At 40.1% G+C, this 16,672-nt stretch overlaps 1 pseudogene; it reads right to left on the bottom strand.

The window, feature by feature from the left end:
• Positions 1 to 10,905: 10,905 nt before the first annotated feature.
• Positions 10,906 to 11,608, bottom strand: LOC124973686 (STARD3 N-terminal-like protein; annotated as a pseudogene).
• Between the last annotated feature and the right edge of the window lie 5,064 nt (positions 11,609 to 16,672).

Raw genomic sequence — 16,672 nt, 5'->3', positions numbered from 1 at the left:
AATCCTCAGTTCTGCCAAAGTAGGTTTGAGGTTGACCCTCACAATCTGTGGAGACTCATACATAGCCAGAGCCCTACCAACCATGAGCCAGATTCCCGCATAGGACCTTTGGCAAGGTCCGAGTTCACATAGGTTTTCCTGGCCAAGGGAAGTGTGCCTTACTTCTTGGGGGGCAAGGATGCTGCGAAGCAGCCCACACACAGGGCAGCCCAGCAAGGTGCTCTCTGCCTCCGATACCCACAGTAGGAGGCTGAGAGGCCCTGCCCTCCTGCTCCATGTCACCCAGCTGTGCTCCTGTTGCTGGCCTGTTCACCTGCTTCCCCCTGTCCAGGCACGCAGACCTGTGCTAAGCCAGCTGGTGCTGCACCATGCTGCAGAAATGGAAGCAGAGTCTCCTGGGCTCCAGACAGGAGATAAATTCAGTCTTATTTCACACCCTGGAGCATGTTTAGCATCAGATCTGCTATTTTGCTGCCGCCATTATTCTGCCTCCCCTACACCACTTTACAACCCAGAGAGTCAGCCTGCGAACTTCCACTATTTAAGAAGGGCTCCACCGCCTGTCTCTCCTCCTCACTCTCACTCACTTTCTCTCTCCCCCGCCTCATTTTCTCTCTCTCTCTCTTACCCTGTGGGCAGATACTCTGCCTACTTGCTTAGTAAAATCTCTTGCGTGACTTCCTGCATCCGGAGTGGCTTCTGGGTGCTTTCAATGAGTGTCCCATTGAGACTTTGATGCAGAAGTTGGAATATAGACTGCCACAAAGAGCACAGTGCCACATGACCTGCCACCAAGGCCACGGATCACAGTGGCTGACCCTAAAACTCCTTCCATGTGGAACACTGTGCGTCACATAGCCAGACACGCCGGCTTCAGTAGATGTAAATCACATTTCCGAGCGGTTGCTCTGACATATTATGCCAAGATCCAGTAAATTTTGTTTTAAAAATTATTTTTTTCAAAAACTGGATTCATTGTTTTATTTTTAAAGGATCAAAATATTGCTAATTGCCTTTATATTGATTTGTGACTTCTGGGGGTACATCTGCATGCATAATTGACCCATGAGACAACATTTTAAAAGAAATGGATGATGTCTGAATTAAAAACTATTCCCTAAGGACATCAGCAAATGCAATGAATTGGTAGCGATGGATTCTCTTTTTCTCATCTCAAGTTCCCAGGGATAATTTTTGTGCTATATCAATGAAAAAGAAAACATATGAAATTAACATTAAATTTTCAAGTTATAAAAATCGATTGTTCTGAGTCACAGGACAACTGTGACTACTCCACATGGTTTCCTGTCCCTGTGGTGGGGAGTTGTATGGAACAATAAACCAAAAAAAGATCCACTACCCCCCATTTTTTGCATTGCCCAATGTGGAAATCACTAGCCATGTGTGGCTTTTTAAATTTAAATTTTAATTTAATTTATTTGTGATCAAATAAAATTTAAGACTCAGTTCTTGTCCACATTAGGAGCCACGACAGGGGACTCAGGGCCACCACAGTGCATGGGGCAGATGGACATGTCCATCACAAAGGGACACTGGCTTCGCTGTCTCAGTAGATCAGGCTGTTTCTAGGGCTCATAACAGCAGAATCAGGGTCTGCCCAAAGCTCTGACTCTCCCTTAGCAAGTCAGCCTTGTATGTACAAAGCATACTCCTATTTCAAACAGTTTTTGTGATTGTGAAAACTGTCATTTTAGATGCCTCAAGAGAACATTCAGATTTATATAAATATTTTTTCAAACTTGGCCTTAGAAAGGACTATGACTTTGAGCCCCATGAACTGTTCAGAGGTCCTCAGGACCCCATGTCCCAAGACACCCTGTGCAATCTCCACAGGACTCTGGCAGACCCCATCAAAAGCAGGAAGGGTCTTCCATAGGGAGGCTTCTACATTTTTAGTTCTGGAAGGACAGCTGATTTAGGAAACAAATCTACTCTCATTCAGTGGAACGATAGCCCATGGGTCACCTCCCCAGGCCTCTGGGGGTTTTAGGTTATTGTAGTGGGGCCCTGCTGGACCAGCACCCAGAACCAGGTCAGCAGGAGGACTTGAGCTGCCTGAGGTTTTGAAGATGACAGGTGAGAGGCAAGAACTGCTTCAGCTGCTACTTGTTCATCTCCCTCCTGGACCCTGGAGTCCTCTGAGTGACCTGCAGTCCTCTGAGTCTGGTGTGCTAGCCGTCCTGGGTGCTGTCTCTGAGGTATGACTCACTGTATGATTGAAAAGTGCCTGCTGAGCCCTGGGGGCCATGGCCACGGTCCCCTTCCTGCTGGGCACTCTTGTGTTCAATCCCTCCTGCAGCCCCAAGCCCCAGGTGGCACCCACAGCCTTGAATTACAAAGACTGTAGCAGAAACCTGGAGCAAATGCCCATGGCGAGCAAATGCCCAGTGTGGGGCCCAGGGACCTCGCCTCCTCCCTCTGACTTGTGCTGGCCTATTGGTGTCTCTGCGAGACTGGCTGGCCTTTCTGACTCCACTGACCCAGGGTAAGCATCTGACATGGCTCTATCGATTACCTAGAAAAATGTTAAAATATGTGTGAACATATAAATTTCTATTAATATGGCAAACAACTGTTTTAACCTGAGCAGAACTGTTGGTATGCTTGGAGTACTAAGAACTAAGTAAGAACTAAGTAAGGTTTATTAGCCTGACCCAGGGAATTTGGTTTATTAGTAAGAACTATGGTAGAACAGTGCATCATGGCAGGAGCACAAGGCAGAGGAGGCCTGTGTAACTGGCCTCTGATGCCACTGGAAAGCACAGGCAGGGAGAGGGCAAGGCCCCCATTTCCCCTTCCGGGGGACATCCCCAGTGACCTCACCAGGCCCTACTTCCTAAAGGCTCCAGCACCTCCCAGTAGTGACACAGGTTAGAGAACCAGGCCTTCAACACAAGGACTTTGAGGATAGTCCAGAGTCAGACGACAGCAGCTGGTACCCTTGGCTCCCGGGTGCGTCATGCAGGCTAAGCTAGGGGACCATCCTTGCCACCCTGGGCACCGTGCAGACCAGCTAAGGCTGAGGACATAGTGCTGTTTGGAATCAGAAGAGTCCCTGCCATCCCTCTCAGGATCCATGGTTCCATGACAGAGTGGGCCTCCCCAACATGACAGTGCCTGTCAACCACCAGGAGATGGCAGAGGACAGGCTAGGGTATGACAGGGCCACCAGAGCAGTGCCTCCCCCAACTCCAAGTCTCACCCCCACACGTCCCCTTAGTCTGTCACTTGGGTGCCTCTCTGCACATCCTGATGAGTGCCATGAAATCAGGAGACAAACCAGGAGTGGAGGAGAAAGCACAGGCGGGGTGTGTGGGCAGGCCCAGGCTGAGCACTTAACTGAGTACTTATCTGACATGAACTTAGTTCTAAACTAAAAGCAACTAAGGGTCCTGGACACTCTGGCACTGGCGTGTCCACTGCTTGACCTAAGATGGACTGGAGACAGCTCCCTTGGAAAGCGGGGATCCTCTTTGGAACCTGGGGCTGTCCGCTTGGCTGTGTGGAAAGGCAGGTGCCAGCTGCAGAGCCAAGCACAGGCTTGTGGGTCGCTGGGGTGTATGGAACCCTGCCTCCGACCCACCCAGCCTGGGGGCACATCCCTCCTGCTCAGACACCTGTCCTCCCAGTGTTACCAACTCATGTCTGGAGCCTGTGGCCTGGAGACACCAACTCTGGAGGGACCCATGTTGGGCTTTGTTGAGGAGGAAGGAAGGAGGCAGACTGATGTCCCAAGTCTCCCTTGGAAGTCTCCGGGGAAGTGGGATATTTCTGAGGGGTCAGGTCTTATTTGAGGGCAGGATGCTCCAGTATTGGGTCAGTTTTTGTGGTCAACAACCAATATCTGGAAAACAAGCCAGATCACAGAATGAGGGCACATGGAATATAACCTTCACATTGGAAGATGTTTTAATTTATAGTCACAATAAAAGTTTGAATCATTCAGGTGAATAATTTTCAAAAAATGAAAAAAAAAATTGCCACAAGTTCCTGAGTAGAGACCTCATACCAGGAGATCACAGAGTCAGCAAGGGCAGGAACTCTCACTGTGAATACCCAATGGACAGTCCACTCTTGGGCTTTGGTTAGTGGATGCTTCTATTTGAGTGGAGGGATGGGGATTATTTTCTCTTTCTAAAGCAAGAAAGCAAGTGGAAATGTTGGGCTGAAGTGGTCAAACGTGAACAGGTCTTACACTGTGGAACCAGAAGGAAGCCTACTATTGTCCCCAGAACAGCTAAGCAATGAAGACGCAATTTTAAAAGTGGAGAATCTTGATACCAAAATTGAAAGAAAGCAGTCCAAACATAAATAAAACCAGATTTTATTAGCACATGAGCTGGGTTATTCTAGCTTCAATACCAAGGGAAAGGACTGTGTAGGCAGGGTACCAGTCCCTCCCAGCCTGCCCTGCTGAAGTCCTCAGTCAGACACTGGGTGGCACCCACACTGTGTTCTCAGCAGCTGTCCACTCCACTGTTCCCAGAGGAAGTGCAGGAAGTGCAGGAAGACAGGGACCCTGATCCCAAAGCTGCTACCGCTTTGGATGTCACACAGCCAGGAACCCTCCTTTCCAGCAGTTCTCCTTCTGTCCCAACAGACACATGTGGGACAGCAGACAGCTCTCTGAAAGCCCTGGGGTGGGGCATGGGCAGAGGGATTCCTGTATTTGACCTGATGGAGAAAAAATATTTTCCATTACTCCAATAGCACACAACAATTCATTTTTAAAATTAAGGCATAAAATGGTTTTGAAAATGGTGCCTTTCCCCCTAACACCATTCAACCAAAACTGGTCAAAGAACCACAGGATAATGAGCAACCATGGATTCTCAAACAAACATTGGCTTTTCTTTGAAAAATGCACAGATGTTGTTGTATTTATGAACAGTGAGTCACACTATAAAAGGAAGCAATAATCATCTCAATAGATGGTTAGACATACAAGCAATGTGAACATGCACGGGAGCAAACCACCCCAAATAGGCCATAACATGTAAACAATTGACTCCATGGACACAACAGTGGAAATGTCAGAAAAAGAATTCAGAAAGTCCATGGCTAAATTGTTCAGCAGGCTAAAAGAAAACATCAGGAGTGAAATTAGAAAACACAGAAAGTGAAAGTGAAAGATAATTTCAATAAAGAGATAGATTCTGAAAAAAAGGAAATCCTACAAATGAAAGACTCAATAAACCAAATTAAATGGAAAGTATCACCAACTTTGAAGATAGATTTTCAGGTCTTGAAGATAAAATACATAATCTTGAAAACAATGTTAACCATAAAAAATGATAAGACCAGAATATTCAAGATATATGGGATAACATCAAGGGTCCAAATTTAAGAATCACTGTGGTAGATCAAGTCTCCAAAATGTAAACTAAAGGAATGTATCATCCATTCAATGAAATAATACTTGAAATTTTTCTAAATCTTAGAAATGAGATGGAAATTCAAATACAAGATGTATGTAGAATTCAAATTCATAGACTCAAAGACAATCTCATTTGAGATACAGTATAATGTAAATGTCTAACATGCAGAATAAGAATATAATTCTAAAAGCTTCAAGAAAAAAACAGCAGGTCATATTGAGGGAAGCCAATTTGGATTTCAACTGATTTCTCATTCCAGACCCTAGAAACAAGGAGGGATTGAAATAATAAATACCACACTCTGAAAGAAAATGGATGCCAACTAAGATTATTATGTCCAGCAAAATGATCCTCAGGATTGAAATGATCCATCCATTATAAGCAGAAACTAAAATAATTAATAATCATAAAGCCTGTACTATGAAATAGTCAATGAAATATTTCATGAAGAAAAAATGAAAAATAAAAATGAAAACCAGCATAGGATGAATTACACTAGAATAGTCAATTCAAAGACAATCAAATCTGAATGAGGCCTAGAGATAAGTCAAAAAGGCAAGAAATAAAAACCATCTCTCTATAATAACATTGAATGTAAAAGTTCTAAACTCTTCAATCTTAAGACAGATTGGTTGATTGGATTGAAAACAAGACTCAACAATACTGTGTTTGCAAGAGACTAACCTTACAAAGACAGTCAGAGACTGAAGGTGAAAGGAGTTGAAAACATATGCCATACAAACAGTACTAGAAAAACAAAGAGGGTAGTTACTCTTGTATTAGACAAAGTAGATGTCAAGTCAATGTTAATCAGAGGAAACAAAGAAAGTCACTGCATACTGGTTATAAGAATCATCCAACAAAATATAATGATTGCAAATATTTATGCTCCAGACAATGGTGGATCTACATACATAAAATAAACCGTTATCAATATTAAAAGTCAAATAGACCATGATAGAACAACTCCGGGTGATCTCAACACACATTTGTCCTCAAAAGATAGATCATCCAGATATAAACTAAGTAAAGATTTTTCAGAACTAAAAAATACTATTAATTAAATGGACCTAACAGATATCTATAGAATATTTCATCAATACATGAATGGTTTCACTTTCTTCTCAACATCTCATGGAATGTTCTCTAAAATAGATCACAGTTTAGGGCAAAAAGCAAATATTAGAAACTATAAAAAATAGAGTCAATTCCTTTCATCCTATCAGATCATAATTGAATGAATTAGAAAACAAGATAAAAAACAGAAATTGCTCTAACACCTAGGATTTAAATAATACACTATTGAATGATGAATTAATAGCAGAAGAAATCAGGGGAGAAATTTAAAAATTCTCATAAATGAGAACAGTGATACAGCATATAGTTATCTCTGGGACAGTGAAGGCAGTTCTAAAAGGAAAGTTTAGTGTATTAAAAAAATAGAAAGATAGCAAATAAATAATCTAACATTGCACCTCAAGCCTCCAGAAGAACAACAAATTAACACCAAAATCAGTCAAAAACAGAAAAAATTAAAATCAGAGCCAAGATCAATGAAAGTGAGAGGAAAAAATAAAATGACTCAATGAAACAGAGTTTTTTGAGAGGATAAACAAGATTGTTTAACCTTTAGCCAAACTAACCAAAAGAAAGAGATTACCCAAATTAACAAAATTAAGGATGAAAAGAAAATATCACCACAGACACAACTGAAATCCAGAGGACAATTATTAACTATTTTGAAAATTTACACTACAACAAGCTAGAAAATCTTGAAGATTGACAAATTCCTGGAGACATGGGATGTACAAAAATTGAACCAAGAGGACATAGAAAACTTAAACAGATTAATATCAAGTAATGAACTGAAGCAGCTCCCAGACCTTAAAAGAAGAACTAACATCAATTCTCCTCAACTTACTCCATGAGATAAAAAAAGGAAGAAAAACTATCAAATTTATTTTATGAAACCAGTATAACCCTGATATTAAAATCAGACAAAGTCACATCAAGGAAAGAAAACTTTATGCCACTATCTTCAAGAACAAAGATGCAAAAATACTTTTTTAAAAATTTGTTTTACTGGATCTGAGTAATTCTTCAAAAGTTGAACCAGAAGGAAAAGCAAGAGAAGAGACATCAGGAAAACACATTCATCCCCTGCCTGCTAAGTAGTTGAGGGATATGTGTTAGCATCTTCCCTGGGGCCAAGATAACTGGGAACTATTTTCTAAAATTGGTGATATTGTTATGGGGCACAACTTAAGAACAGACCGATCACCACTGAGAAGTTCAAATTTGAGTCTTTACTAAGCTGGCTGACTGACTGTCTTACACAATGCCCCATAAAATGGCTGTTAGGAGAACAGCCCCAACCAAAGTGTTGTAGGGGTTCTTATACCAAAAATCACATCAACCATAAATGTCTGTGTTCTATGATTTGAAATTACAAACTAACATCATGAGATCATCAACAGAGGGAGAAGTGGGTCAAAATGACCCTTACCTAGGTACAAACTAAAGAATGGTTATTAACATCCACACAATCACTGTTCACATGGTACACTGTTTAGGAGCAATAGGAATCAAAAGAGAGCAATTTTTCTTTACATAGGAATTGTCGTTCTGTATTGTTAAACATGTCACACTAAGGAACAGATGATGGGTACAGAGGTGAGGTGTTCCCATGGGAGAAGTTAATTTCCTACATAACATGGAGTCTCAGAGCAAAATGGATTCTGTTTAGTCATTTCCCTTATAATCTGGCCTATATCACTCTCATGGAGCCAGATCTGTCAGCCCATCACAGTAGCAGTGCCCTTTACCCTACCACTCAAGAATAATATTTCTATTCATAGTCACACTGGGAAGTTTTATATCCAGTTAATGTAGGTTTTCAGAAAATAATTTTATAGGAGTTCTTTTTAGTTATACATAACATTTGGTTATACATAACATATGTTAGTTATACATAACACATAACAAATTATAAACCATGGAATATAATTTGCCATAATTCAGTCCCCAGTACTTCCCCTTTTCCCTCCCATCCTCCCTCCTCCTATTTTGTTCCCTCTCCTGGTTTTGCTATTTATTTATACTTGCTTTAAAACTAGTGTCTTAGGGATATTCAAGTGGGGTGTATTTCTACATGTACATATGAAAATTAGTTCAGACTCACTGCACTGTTCTTCCCTTAATCTGTCTCTCTTCCCTTCCCCTCAATGTCCTTCTACTTCAAGGACTTCCCCAATTTTGTTGAAATCTCCCCATCTTGTCTCTTCTTTCTAGTTATTTTGGACTAGCTTCCACATATCAGAGAAAACAGTTGATCTTTTCCTTTCTGGGTCTGGCTTATTTCACTTAGCATGATGGTCTCCAGTTCCTTCCAGGAAATGCCCTAAAGTCATTCTTTCTTATAGCTGAATAATATTCCATTGTGTATATAAACCATATTTCTTTTACCAGTTCCTCTCTTCATAGGCACCTGGGTTGGCTATTGTGATTGTGCTGCTATGAACATCCATGTGGCTGCATCCCTATAGTATGCTGACTTTAGGTCTTTTGAGTGCATACAAGGTCTGGAATGGCTGGGTCATGTGCTGGTTTCAATTCAGTTTTTTCCTTTTTTCAAAAATTATAGTTTTATAGTTAGTTGGGCTCATCCTGACAAAATCTTATAATTATGGAATTTGATTTCAATTCATAATACCCGTTTCTCCCTGTCTTTGCTCCCCTCTCCAATTCTGTTTCCTTGACTAGACTTCCTTTTGCTCACTATTTACTTATATTTAATTGGTTCTTTCTACATGTGCATAAATGTGAAGTTTCCTGTTGTGTATTATATATGCACATAACATGATTTTTTAGGAATTCATTCTATATTGCCTCCCCTGTCTTATTGCTCCACCCAGTCTCTTGATTGCTTTCTTCTGCATTACTGAACTTGCCTTTATCTTTATGTTATCCTATCTTTCCCTCTCCCTTTCTTTTATTTTACTCTAGTTTCTGCATGTAAGAGGAAACATATGACCTTTGAAATTCTGATTTGGCTCATTTAATTTATCATGATATTCCATTTCCATTCATTTGCTGGCAAATGTCATAATTTGATTCTTTTTTTATGACTGAATGTTGATCTTGTATCCTGGTACATTGCTGAACTCATTTATAAGCTCCCAAAATCTTCTGGTGGAATTTTTTGAGCCTTCTAAATAACAGATCATATCCTTGATCCTTGGCAAATGGTTTGACTTTTTTTCCCTAGTTATATCATTTTGCTTTCCTTTTCTTACCTGTGCACTCTGGCTAGTGTTTCAGGGACTATATTGGATAAGAGTGATGAGAGTGGACAGCCTTGTCTTGTTCTTGATTTTAGAGAAAATGCTTGTAGTTTTTCTCCATTTAGTATGATGTGTACTTTAGGTATGTCATAAAGGGCCTTCATGATGTTGAGGTAAGTTCCTCTGATCCCAAATTCCCCAGAGTTTTTAACATGAATCAGTGTTGGGTTTTATCAAAGGTTTTCCTGCAACTATTGAGATGATCAGATGAGCTTTGTCCTTAATTCTGTTTAAATGTGAACTACATTTAATGATTTACATATGCTGAAAAAAAACTTGCATTCCTGAAATGAAATCCTTCTCCCTCTTTGTTTTTGCATGTACCTTTTTTGTGTAATTATCTTACATTTTCTGGGACTTCTCTGTCTTTAATATATTAGGTCCCCAAATGGTGAGAACTAAGTTCCCTCTCTGAGTGTTCCTCCTTGGGTTCTTTCACTAATTTATTTTTTATTTGTTCTAATTAGTTGTACATGACCGTAGAATTCATTTATACATTTAATAGATCATACATGAATGGAGTGTAATCTCTCATTTTTCAGATTATACATATTGTAGGATCACATCAGTCATGCAGTCATGTATATACATGAGATAATAATGTCTGTTTCACTCTACTATCATCCCTACCCCCATAACTCTTCCCCTCTCTCCACTATACTCTACCTAATATGAGGTAACTCTATTTTATTTTTTTTTCATTTTGATATGCTGGATTATATTACTTTTAAAAATTGTACATATGCATGAGTTAAAAAACACAAGGGAATTGTAGGGTGTTAAAAAAGAAACGCAAAAGAAATCTGATAAATGAAACAAACAAAATCCCATCCTGTGAATTGAAATAAAAGGCATTTCACTTACTACAAAAGTGTTATTTCAACATATGAAGAAGTCTTTTGATTAGGATACGACAGACGACTTTCCTTCAATTATTCATTGACAGGTCAGACTCAGTCTCCCTGAACAGAAGAAGAATCATGACAAGACCTGGATGGCCACAGATGTGTGGATGTGGAAAAATGTCCGTGAGGTATCACCATAAATAAATGATTATTAGCTGTTTGACAAAGTCTGCAGTGAATGTCACCATTTCACTATCAATAGGGAGACACAAATCCATCTTTTTCCCTCAGATGACTTCAGTGAGAGTTCTTCACATTTCATAAAGCAGAACTCAGAGTTATAAAAGTGGTTTTTTTGCTGTCCTGTTTTTCCTCAGCTTCTTCTTCAGATTCAGGAGGGGAATAAAAAAGACCATCAGAAAGACCGGCAGGTATGAGGGCTGCCCTCTCTGACACATTCTGAACTATCAGGAGTTTGTTTTCTTCTACTGCTTCTTGAGGTAACACTTTGAAATCCAGGAACCATGTCTCGATCCAGGCGAGGATGAATGAAATGGTGGGCAGCACACAGCCAAATGCCCCCCTGGGAGAAGAGCTTTTGAAAGGATCACTTTTGCTAGTTAAAAGGCACTGGTCACTGCTGTTTTCAATGCTATTGTCCACCAATGGTGCAGTTTGCATACAGCATATGCGTATCAACACTGTAAATCTAAAACTGCCAAAAGAAATATATCAAAATAAGATGAGTCGTACTGCATCACTTCCTTCTCTAACGTGTTCTCAATGCCTCCTTCACATTTAGCTCTATTATACACAGTAACGTTAGAAATAATAGGTCAAAGGTGACAAACAAACAGAAAGTCCTCCTGACATCTGATATGCCTTTCTTTTCCCTCCCTTCATAGGACTCAATCCTGGCCATGGGTTGCATGGGGCTGATGGAGTGGAAATCATACAGAGAAGCCTGGGATTTCTCATTCCCACTGAGCAAATTTTCCATGTTGTTTGGCAGGTGATTCATCCTGCAGGAGGGTTCAAGGAGCCTTTTCCCAACTTCACCATCACTAAAGAGAAGAGACCTCATCTAATAGTTCTGGGCTGGCCACCCCAGACTGGCCTGGAGACTGTGGCTCAGTGGTGGCACCCTCCAGGGTTCGCTGGGGCAGTGGGACAAGGAGGCAGGCAAAACACAGCCCACAAGCCAGATCCCAAGGACATTCTGGAGTACCCCCCTAATTTATTATTAATTAATACTTTCTACTACTTAAAGGGGAAAATCCTGTGGTACATTTACACATGCATGTAACATGATTTTCTTAAATTCTTTCCATAATTCCTTGTCTTACCTTTCCTTCATCCCTCCCTATCTCCTTCTTATATTCCACTTATCTTCTCTATATATTTATGATTTCCAGTATGCCTCACTGCCCTTTTTCCCTTATTTTGCTCTAGTTTCTACATCTGAGGGATAACATTCAATCCTCAATTTTCTGAGACTGGCTTATTTCACTTAGAATCATGTTCTCCGTTTTCATCCATTTACTGGCAATCATAATAATTCCATACTTATTGCTGAGTAATATGCCAAATGTGCTTATATATCACATTTCCTTAATCCATTCATCATTGAATAGTCGATTCTGTAATTTAGTTATTGTGTTCATTGAAACATTGAAGTGTCTGTATTGCTAAAGTATGCTGACTTTCATTCCTTTGGATAAATACCAAGGAGTGGGATAGCTAGGTCATATGTGGTTCCACTCCTGGTTTTTTTTTTTTTTGCTTTTTGGGGAATGAAATGGCAATTACATAAGAATCTTTCATGTTATAAAATTTAGGCAACCAAATTTAATGGACTAGAACTCTGAGAATGACAGGTAAAGGCAAATAAAAGAATTTGGAAAATTCAGAGCTCTGGAAAATTGAGAAACTAAAGAAATGCATAAAAGAATAAATACCTTAATTAAAATCTGAAATATAAGGAGGAATAGAATTTAATATTTGGTACATAAGAAGAGATAATATAAGGCGAAGAACAGAAATGAAGATATAATTAAATCAAAGAACACAGATTTTTAAAAAATCAAATGATGCAACAAAATAGTAATTATAGCCTGTGATGGAAACAGGTTGACAATTTAACTTTGTGATACAGCTAACTCAAGCACAAATAAATGTCAAGAAAGAAGATGAGCATAATTTTCAGGCTAGAAGACAGGAGAAACGTAACCATCATGGAATGCTGTTAGAAAAGCTAACAGGGTGGGAATTGATGGATCAAATTACACTGTACAGTTTCCTGGGAATAATGTTCTGTCCTTAGGTCCCTCAAGCCGTGGTCAGGCACTGCTGCTGCTGACTCTTCTTCCATCCTGCTCTGTCTTACCAAGGGCTCCAGCACCATCTCAATCCCCATAGTACCTGCACATGATCCCTCTCACCTTGTGCTTTTGCTCCATCTGTTCCTCCTGGCTTCAAAACTCACACATCCTGGAGTGAACTATTTTTATACTGGGTGCATGAGTTTCCTCAACTGAAACTGTGTTTGTGTGTCTTTTTTCTTTTTCTTTACATTTCATGAAGGTACCCCACATTTCCATCTTCAGAGTCTGAAATAAAATAATTAGTTTTACTCCTGTGTATATACATTCTACACAACTTTCTATTCATCCCTGTATAGGCAGGTTTAAATTGATTTTCTTCCAGTATTTCCCTCAGTTCTATGAGCCACTTTCTGGACTAAAGTATAAAAGTGCTATCCAAAAATTTATAGCATTTATTTCTCAATTGCATTAGGAAGAAGTCTAATGAAAGGAAATGTAATTTTAAAATTAAAATTAGCCTTGTTCAACCACTTTGTCTGTGCAGAAAGTGACTTTGTGTAGGTGGCCTGGGCCCAAAGCAAGGAAAAGACCTGAATCATGGCACTCTTCTCTTTTCTCAGACAAGTGAGCCCTCAGGAAGACCTCAGGAACGATTCAGAAAATCTCCGCCTTCTCCCTCCCATTTTCTTTCAGTCACATCTTTAGCTCTCTTTCTCCCTCTCCTCTTCCCTCCTTTGTCACTAACTAGAAATTCTCTCTTCTCCCTTTGTAGAAGGCAGTTCCTGGTTACCTTAGACCCAGAGAAGGTGCTAACACATACCCCTTAACTCCTTTTGTGTGAGGGATGAAAGAATTTTTCAGGTGTTTCACCTTTTAATTTTTGATCTTTGGAGGATTACTCAGATCAGGTAAGTTTGTCTCTGAAGTTAAACTCAAAAAGAAAGTTAGTTGAATGAAATCTGTACTTTCAGAAACAACATGTTTTATGAGAAGAGGCTATCTGTTCACCAGATTACTGTCCTGAGCAGTGTTCAGCATATCAGTGTTGTTATGAGACCAGCTGCTACCAAGGCCTCAGCAGTGTGTTGTGACCTATTGATAACATCAGCACAGTCCAGGGGCCCATGCAGTGTTCATAGTACTGCACATTGCTAAAGTCCATCATCTAAGTGATACCTTTTATACAGTGGTAATTCTGTTTTTAACTCGAACATTCATACATTGCAGTTGATACCAAAATTAGATGTTACAGATTTAAAAGAGGAAATTCTTCCCTTAAGGAATACCCCTCTACTCAAGCTCCCCAATAGTGAGGATAGGGTAGTATGAGAGAGGGCATGGCTCACAACCATGCTTGACTCATAGAAAAAGTCAGAGCTATATCTCAGTAGTTTAGATGATATAGAAAGCCTGGTGAGAGGCAGGCTGGAATGTAGATGTGGGCTGGGGAACATCTCCTCCATCTGTACACTCCAAGCAGGTGTTAAATTTCCCCTGCTGTTGGCAACAGTCTCCTGTATCATCACAGACAGACTTGTCTCCTCTGCTCTTCTTCCTCATCACCTCCACCTTGGTAGGGAAATGATAATCCTGGACTTTGCCACACCTAGCCTTTCTCAGGAATTCAGTTCTTGTCAAGCCTGAAGATCTCATTCTCCTGGATTCTGTCCCAAGGTCCAGTCCATTTTCTGAAAACACGTAGGTTCTGCACAGAGTTTGAGCTGTGAATCAGGTTTATTTTACCTCCCACCTAATGTAGAAAGCACCTTATCTTTTAAGTTGAAAGTGTGTTTACTCTAAATCTCATGTATTACCACGATGGAGCCCCTCACTCTCCATCACTCCTATCAGCCCCGTACTCTGGTTGTTCTCTTATTCAGCACTGTTGGAAGACTTGTATGAATTATGAGTTTATTTGAGCCATTGTAAGGCCTGGAATTTGCTTCTCTGGGAACCGCTGGGTGAAATTCCCTACTTTGAGAAAGCCCAGATCATGCTGGCGCCCTGCCTTAGCTCACAGCCCTAAATTTAAACACAGGTGCCCGGAGATGGCATAACCTGCTAGTCCTAAGTAATTTGTTTCCCCATTTTCATCTTGTTTTCCTGAAGAAGCTCCTCACTGAGTCCCTCTGGTGCATTTCACTATAAATCAAGTATTCTCGGCATTTCCCTTTTTTGGGATCAGACCCCTCAGGTCCCTGCTTTGACAAAGGTATTTCTTGTCTTTTTTGTTTATTTAATACTACTTTTCAGAGCTTTTATTTCCAGCCAACCCACACCTCTGAGAGTTACTGATTCCCTCCCCACACAGGCCCATGTCTAAGAACCACCACAGAATAAAAGGCACCTTTTCCAAGAGGTTTTCAGCATTTGGCTATTTAAGTCACCAAAATAAAAATAAATGCTATCTTTTATGTATCAAATTGGTAAAAGAGGTTCAAAATATACCAAATGCTTATGTGGATATAGGGTAATGAGGTGTTTTCAGTAACTAAAATGAAGTATTGATTTGTGTATCTCTATTTAAGAACAATTAAGTTGTGATTCATAAAATATGCACATAACCTACAACTTAACAGATTCATTTTCTAGAATTTTATGAATTAAAACACAAATTTCTTATGTGCAATTCTGGAGATTAAAGGTCCACTCTGGACTTTAGGCTCCAGTGTATCAGCCAGGGCTGCTCCTCTCTGGAAACTCTACTGGAGCATCTTTCCCTTTACTGTTCCCCCCCCCCCCCAGTTCCAGAGCTGCCTGTTTGCATTGCTAGCTGTAGTTCACACTCTTTATCTTCAACAGGCATCAGTCCAACACCTGCTTTCATGCTCACCACACAACTCTGTCCAGCAGCCTCTTAGAAGGCTCTCATAAAGGTCATTGTGATGAACTTGGCTGTACCCACATGATCAAGGAAAATCCTTTCATTCAAAATTATCAATTTAATCTCATCTGCAACGTCTTTTATTCTTAACCCTCAAGGTCATATATTCATCACTTCTAAGAATTAGGTGGTTAACATGTGTGGATAATCATACAATTTTAATAGCCTATACAATTGTCAATAATTCAGTGTCCATGATTCTTATTTGAAAATGCATCCAAAACAGTTAGCTTGACAATGAAATCCAACTGACTAAGAAATTACTTACAAAATCTATTATGAGAGTTTCAGCTCACTCCATTCGGAATGGCCATTATCAAGAATACAAGCAACGATAAATGTTGGCTAGGATGTGGGGGAAAAAGTACACTCATACATTGCTGGTGGAACTGCAGATTGGAGCAACCATTATGGAAAGCAGTATGGAGATTCCTCAGAAAACTTGGAATGGAACCACCTTTTGACCCAGTTATTCCACTCCTTGGTTTATACCTAAAGGCTTTAAAATCAACATACTATAGTGACACAGTCATATCAATGTTTATAGCAGCTTAATTCGCAATAGCCAAATTATGGAACCAACCCAGATATCCCTTCAACAGATGAATGGTTAAAGAAAATGTGATATATATATATGATGGAATATTACTTAGCTTTAAAGAAGAATGAAATATGGCATTTGCTGGTAAATGAATGGAGTTGGAGAATATCATGCTAATAGTGAAATAAGTCAAATCCAAAAAACCAAAGGCCAAATGTTTTCTCTGATATGCAGATACTAATTCACAATGAGGAGTGGGGGAGCTAGGGAAGAATAGAGCTACTTTGTATTAGATAGATGGGAGTAAAAGAAGGGAAGGAGGTATGGGTGTAGGAA

This window comes from Sciurus carolinensis, unplaced genomic scaffold (assembly GCF_902686445.1).
Source record: "Sciurus carolinensis unplaced genomic scaffold, mSciCar1.2, whole genome shotgun sequence".
Lineage (NCBI taxonomy): Eukaryota > Metazoa > Chordata > Mammalia > Rodentia > Sciuridae > Sciurus > Sciurus carolinensis.
The sequence above is the reverse complement of the archived record's forward strand: the minus strand, read 5'-3'. Positions and strand labels throughout refer to the sequence as shown.